At 40.4% G+C, this 7,448-nt stretch overlaps 1 protein-coding gene across 1 annotated transcript in view; it reads right to left on the reverse strand.

The window, feature by feature from the left end:
• LOC129638701 (melanoma-associated antigen B10-like) overlaps window positions 1-2,099 on the reverse strand; it is a 32,468-nt gene extending 30,369 nt beyond the window's left edge. The window contains exon 1 of the mRNA XM_055563303.1: window positions 1,893-2,099. The gene's annotated coding sequence lies outside the window, so the exon portion shown is untranslated. The remainder of the gene's footprint in view (window positions 1-1,892) is intronic.
• Between the last annotated feature and the right edge of the window lie 5,349 nt (window positions 2,100-7,448).

The following is a 7,448-nucleotide window of genomic DNA, read 5'->3' on the forward strand; positions in this document are numbered from 1 at the left end:
CACAACACTCCATGATATGTATATACCATATATTTATCCATTCATCCATCAAAGGACATTTAGGCTGCTTCCCTGTTTTGGTTATTGTGAATAATGCTGCAACAAATACGGGAATACTGATATCTCCTGGAGAGTGTAATTTTAACTCCTTTGGATAGATACCCAGAAGTGGTTTGCTGAATCATATGGTAATTCAATTTTTAATTTTTTGAGGAACCTCAATACTGTTTTCCACAGTGGCTTTACCCATTGACATTCTCACCAACAGTATAAAAGAGTTCTTTTCTAAATGCTTGCACTTAATCAGCTTACTCTCTACTGGAGAGCAGGGCAATCAAAATTTCAAATTATTGTTGTGGTAAAAACATTTAACATTAAATCTACTCTTAAAATTTTAGGCACACAGCACAGTACGGTTAAAAACAGGTACACTGTTGCACAGCAAATCTCTGGAATTTATTCATCTTGAATAACTGAAACATTATACCAAGTGCAAAGCAACTGCCCATTTCTCCCTCCTGTGGCCCCTCTGTGTTTCTATGTGTTTAAAGACTTTAAATACCTCATATAAGTGGAACCATGCAGCATTTGTCCTTCTGTGACTGACTTATTTCATTTAGAATAATGTCCCTGTGGTTTCTCCATGTTGTCCCATATAACAACATTTCTTTCCTTTTTAAGGTGAAATTATATCTCCTTGTCTGTGTCTACCACATTTTCTTTATCCATATATCTGTTGGTAGATATTTGGGTTGTTACCATATACTGGCTATTGTAAATAATGGTGCAATGAACACAGGAGTGAAGATGTCTCTTCGAGATACTGATTTCACTTCCTTTGGATAAACAATTAACCCTTGCATCATGTGGAGTTTAGAGGCACCAAACCCCCATGCAGTCAAAACCCCCTGTATTCTTTTGACTCTGTCCACACGTAACTAATAATAACCTACTGTTGACTGGAAGCCTGACTGACAAAGGCTCAATGCTTATTTTGTATACTATAAGTATTTTCTACTGTATACTTATGCTAAAGTAAGCTAGAGACAGCAAAATGTTATTCAGAAAATCATAAGAGAAAATATATTAACAGTACTGTGTTTATCAATACTACAGGATTACAGCATCCATTTACAAGAATTGTCTGTCAGTACCTACATCTATATTGTCTTACTGACACAAAAGACTATAGATACAAGACACTATATATCAAAACTGAAAACATAATGTGAAAAGAAATTCATATTTAGTTACAGGTATAATGATTCAAGCATTGATCATGAAGAAGAAGAAATATAATTGCTTTATAGTAGCCTAGTGTCGGAGAAGGCAATGGCACCCCACTCCAGTACTCTTGCCTGGAAAATCCCATGGATGGGAGGAGCCTGGTAGGCTGCAGTCTGTGGGGTCTCTAAAAGTCGGACATGACTGAGCGACTTCACTTTCACTTTTCACTCTCATGCATTGGAGAAGGAAATGGCAACCCACTCCAGTGTTCTTGCCTGGAGAATCCCAGGGACAGGGGAGCCTGGTGGGCTGCCATCTATGGGGTCGCACAGAGTCGGACACGACTGAAGTGACTTAGAAGTAACAGTAGCAGCAGCCTAGAGTACTTGATAGGATTGCTTCGTGGTAGCTGAGAATATACAGTAGTGAATGAATCACTAAAATTTTTTTATATCATACACTATTATGGTCATATTTATAATAGAGTACTGAAAACATTGTTACTTTAAGAGAAAACACCTGTGATGACAGCCTGATATGCATTTATGTTTATCCATTCACAAGAGAGAGGTAGGACAATGTACAGTAATATAATTCCTTGAAAGTAAAGTCATAAAACAGTAAAAAAATGAAACATTATTAATTTTATATTAAATATCACTCACCTTCTGCCTATGCAATGGTAGGCTATCCATTTCAATACAAGTCTTGCACGCAATGTTCTACCTGATGAATACTTAGCTGGTGGTGATGATGAAGATGATGCCACAGAAACATCTCATACAGTCCTTGCCTACAGTTATTAGCTCTTAGAACAAAGACACTCACACACATACTCAACAGATGAGTTGATTACCCATATGGCACAATGATTATTTACTACTCATTGAGTGGAAGTGGATCATCATGTAGGTCTTCATTCCTCACACCTTCTTGCTGAGTAGGCTGAAGAGGAGGAGGAAGAGGAGGGGTTGACCTTGATGAGTGGCAGAGATGGAAGAGCAGAGGAGGTGGAAGGGGAGGCAGAGGAAGCAGGCACACTCAGTGTATCTTTATGGAAATACATTGTAATTTCTGTCTGAAGATTTTGCTTTTTCATTTCTCTAAAAACGTTTCTGTGTGTTATCAGTCCTCCTTCCACCATTTGCTTTCATTTCAGTGCCTTTATCATAGAAGGTTCCATGCCATACAAGAGTCAAAAGCAGTCTTGAGTCCTCAGAATGCTTCTGCCAGATTGTCTAATGTCAATTGTTTTCTGGCACTGCTTCTTCTACATCTTGTTCCTCATCATCCAGCTCTGGTTCGGAACCATTCATCTCCATCAAGTGGTATTTTGTTAATTCCTCTGCTGTAGTGTCTGTTAGCTCTTGGGTTTTTCCAAGATCTGTATTTTGGGACTCTGCACCCCCTCCCACCCTTTCATGTCATATCCACAGTCTCTTTCATGATTTCCTTGACTCTGTCACAAATCCTGTGAAGGCATACACGACAACTGGACTGTTTTCTTTAGCAGGAATTTATTGTTTTGGGCTTTCATGTGTTTTTTTTTTTTTTTTTTTTCTGGTAACAACAATCGCATCTTCACTTGTGTAATCCTTCCAGAGTTCATGATGTTCTATCAGGGTTCTCTTCCATAGCATTAACAATCATTTCCATACAGTACCCTGTGTAATGAGCCTGAAAGGTCCTTTTGACCCTCTGATCTATAGGCTGACTTAAAGATGTTGTGTTTAGAGGAAAGGAGACCACTTTCATGCCTTTGGTGTTGAACTCACAGGGTTCTTGGTGACCAAGGGCATTGTCCAATATCAAAAGAATTTTAAAAGGCAGTCCCTTACTGGCAAGGTACTTCCTGAATTCAGGGACAAAGCACTGATGAAACCAATCCCCCCCAAGGTTTCATGCTATCCAGCCGTCTTGTTGTACAACTGAAACACTGGCCCATGATGTTTATTGTTTCCCTTTAAAGCTCAGGGTTAGCAGCTCTATAGGTTAGGGGAGTCCTGATCATTTGCACAAAAACCTGATGACATTTGCACAAAATCATAGAATTAGCCTATCTCTGTCTCAAATCCTGGAGCTCATTTCCCTTCCTAACCAATGAATGTACTTTATGGCATTTCGTCCAGAATAGGGTACTTTCATCTGCCTTAAAACCTGTCCAGACAGATCTTTCTCCTCAGTGATTTTCTTTTTTAAATCTTATTGGAGTATATTTAATTTACAATGTTGTGTTAGTTTCAGGTATACCGCAAAGTGATTCAGTTATTCATATACATATATGCATCCTTTTAGAGAATCTTACCTCATATAAGTTATCACAGAATATCGAGTTTCCTGCTCTATACAGTAGGTCCTTGTTGGTTATCTACCTTATATACAGTAGTATGTATATGTTCATCCCAAGCTCCTGATTTATCCCTCCCTGACACGTTTTCTCCTATTTCCTCTTTGGTAACCATAACTTTGCCTTTGATATCTGTTCAGTCTGTTTATATTTTCTAAAGAAGTTCATTCGTATAATTTTTTTAAAGAACTACATTTTCAGATGAGAACAAGATGGCAGAGGAATAGGTGGATGTGGAGTACATCTCTCTCCATGGATACATCAGAAATACACCCTCAGACACAGAAGTGCATGCAGAACACCAGCTGAGAGTGGACAGGAGTCCCTGACCAGCAGTAAAGAATATACAGAACCAGGCAAAACTTGATAGGAGGAAGGAACTAGGGGAAAAAACAGGAGTGTTAGTAGGACTGGACCTGCCCTCGGCGGGTGGGGGCACCGAAGCAGGGGTTTGATCCCCACATCAGGGCAACTGTCTGAGTCAGAGGAGAAACATTTAAGGCTGAGAGTGAAACAGCTGATCTGTGGCAGCCTCAATGGAATGAGAATCAGACAGTCCTTGCCGCACCCATACATACCCCAGACAGGGATGCAGGTCCCCTAGAAGGCACAGCAGCTGGGAACTGGAGTTTAGGGATTGTGGAGGAATCCTATGGTGAGGGCTGCTGTTGACCATGGAGAGAACAACTGGAGGGATGTGAGAGGAGATTGTGGTGGGAAATGCCTGTGGAGGAAATACAGGCAGCCATGGAAGCAAGGCAATACTACTGAGCCACATATAGAGAGTGGAGCCATCACCATAGCCTCTCTCGCCCAACATGCCAGCATCGACAGCTGAAGAATACAAAGGCTGGCCCATCAAACGCCTGACGCACTGAACTACAGAATAGGATCGCACCCAGGGTGCCCCTTTAAGTGCCTGACATGCCAATCTACAGAGTAGAGCCCCAGCCCGGGGGGGACCCGCTATGTGCCTAATGTACACAACAGAGAAGGCCCACAGGTAAGGGAGCCCTCTAAGTGCCTGAATGGGAAGAGCTACAGAGAAAGACTGGCCAAAGAGGCCTTCTGATCACCAGCTACAAGAAGCTCGAAAAAAGACTCTGATAGGGCCACAACTCCTGCAGTGGAGGCAGTCCGTGTCCCTGCACACTTGGTGACGCCAGGGTCCCCACAACCCAAGTAGCTGTGCCACCTTCACAATCAACCCTCACTGGGGCTAAGCTGCCACAGGAAAAACAGGCTTGTGTCCATGCATGTAGGGTTGCTCCATTCATGTCCATCTCTTGCAACCCTGTGGACTGTAGCCTGCCAGTCTTCTCTGTCAGGGGGGTTAGCCAGGAAAGAATACTGGAGTGTATTGGCCAATACTGGTTGCCATACCCCTCTAGAGCACTATATTTCCTGCTGCCCTAGCTACCAACTCTCCTGAGTACCTGGTGATGCCAGAACCCCTGTGACCCAAGCAGCTGCACCACCTCCACATCTGGCCCTCATTGGGGCAGACCTCAGTCCTCCAGGGCAGCCTCAGGAGTAACCCCAGTGGATGACTCACATGCAGAGGTGGAAATAAAACCACAATTGAAACCCAGGGGCAGTGTGGCTAAGGAAGAAGACCCAAAACCTTCCCACCAGCTGTACAAGCTGCAGATGAAATCCACACAATCAACTAGGCAGACTCTGTGACTATGGAATATATAAAAGGTCATTGAGAGCTCCCACAAAAGAAAATGCACTAGTTCTGATAGCTGTGGACATTGGAGGCAAGAACACAGAGTAGTAGGACCAGATTAGAATCTGAGCTGCCCCCACATCAGGTCCAGAGACCAGCACAGTGTTGGAGGGCATCCTAGGGAGGTGAGGTGGACTGTGACTCCCAGCGAGGGAAAGGACTCTGACAGCAGTGACTCAAGAAAACATTCATTATTCTTATGTTTTGACTTGTTCTGTAGATTCTTTTGGATGTTTTTCTTTTTCTTCCCCCCACCCCTGTTGTAATTTTCAATTTTATAGGCGCTATTAAATCTAATTAAGATTTTGGTTTGTTTTTTTTTTAGTCACACTTTTTTCTGTTATTATAAACCTCTGCCTCTACATTGGGTTTTTGCAGTTCTGTGGAGTTTTCCTTTTTTTTTTTTCTTTCTTTCTTTGTTTTTTCTATTTTAATTTTTAAAGCTATTATTATTTATTCTACATATATGCCTTTGTTTGCTTTTCCTACTGTTCTTTCCCCCTTGCAGTTATTCTTTAATGTATATAAATCTTCTTTATCTACCTCTATTTAACTTTGCATATCTATTCTTTCTTTCCTTTCCTCTCAACACGTTTGTTACTTTTGTTTTCATTGCTTTATTCTCCACTTGCCATCTTGCTTTAGTTTTGTTTTCCAGTTTGTGCTTTAGTAAGCTTTGTTCTTAAATTGTAGATATAATTTTTGGTTTCTTTTGTTTGTTGGGTCAATCTATTGTACTTTATTTTCATCGGACTGTTTTGATTTTGCTTATGGGTTTATATGTATATGGGTATATTCCATTATTTTAATTATTATTTGCCTGATTTTGTAACTGCCATTTGCCTGGGGTTCATCTTTGGCTTCTTGTTTTTGAGTATTTGTTTTAATCTCATTTAATGCCATAACAAATCACTTGTGGAATCTTCATTCCTGACAGAGATCAAGCCCTGAACCTTTGGAATGGGAGTACTGACTGCAAGACCCTAGATAACTGGAGAACTAACCCTAGAGAGTATCAAATAGTGAGAACTCACACAAAAGAAACCACCTGAACACAAGACCCAGCATCACCCAACCACCTGTAGCACCCTCTGCAGGACACCTCATCTAAACAACAAACAAAACAAAAATACAAACCCAATCATCAGCAGACAGGATTACCAAACTCACTCAGCCTTGCCCATTAGAGGAAAAACAAACAAACAAACAAACAAAACATCTCAGCACAAATCTCACCATATACAAGGTTACACAAACCACTGGGCCAACCTTAGGAGGGCATGAGCCAAAAGGAAGAAAGAATTCAACCTTGAAGCCTGGGAAAAGGAGACCTCAAACAAACAAACAAAAAAGAAAGGAAAGGCAGAAAAATACTACACAAGTGAAGGAACAAAGTATAAACACAGAAGTCCAAATAAATAAAGAGGAAATAGTCAAACTACCTGAAAAAGAATTCAGAATAATGAGAGTAAAGATGATCAAAAACCTTGAAAACAAAATGGAGAAAATTCAAATATCAACTAACAAAGCTCTATAAGAATTAAAGAATAAGCATGCCGAAACAAACAACACAATTACTGAAATTAAAAATATGCTAGAAGGAATCAAGAGCAGAATATCTGAAGCAGAAGAACGAATCAGAGAGCTGGAAGATAAAATGGTGGAAATAACTTCTGAAGAGCAGAATAAGGTAAAAGGAATGAAAAGAACTGAGGATAGTCTGAGAGACCTCTGGGACAATATCAAACGTACCAACAGTCGAATTATAGGTGTCCCAGAAGAAGAAGAGAAAAAGAAAGGGTAGGAGAAAATTTTCCAAGAGATTATAGTTGAAAATTTCCCTAACATGGAAAAGGAAATAGCCAATCAAGTCCAAGAGGTGTAAGGAGTCCCATACAGGATCAATCCAAGGAGAAACATGCCAAGATACATACTAATCAAACCAACAAAGATTAAACACACACAAAAAAAGAATATTAAAAGCAGTAAGGGAAAAGCAACATGTGACATACAAGGTAAACCCCAGACATTTAACAGCTGATATTTCAGCAGAAACTCTGCAGGCCAGAAGGGAAGTTGTGAAAGGGAAAAATTTTAAAGTTAAAGTTAAAAATTTTAAATTTAAAGTTCTGAAAGGGAAAA

Source organism: Bubalus kerabau, chromosome X (genome assembly GCF_029407905.1).
Source record: "Bubalus kerabau isolate K-KA32 ecotype Philippines breed swamp buffalo chromosome X, PCC_UOA_SB_1v2, whole genome shotgun sequence".
NCBI classification, from domain to species: Eukaryota; Metazoa; Chordata; class Mammalia; order Artiodactyla; family Bovidae; genus Bubalus; species Bubalus kerabau.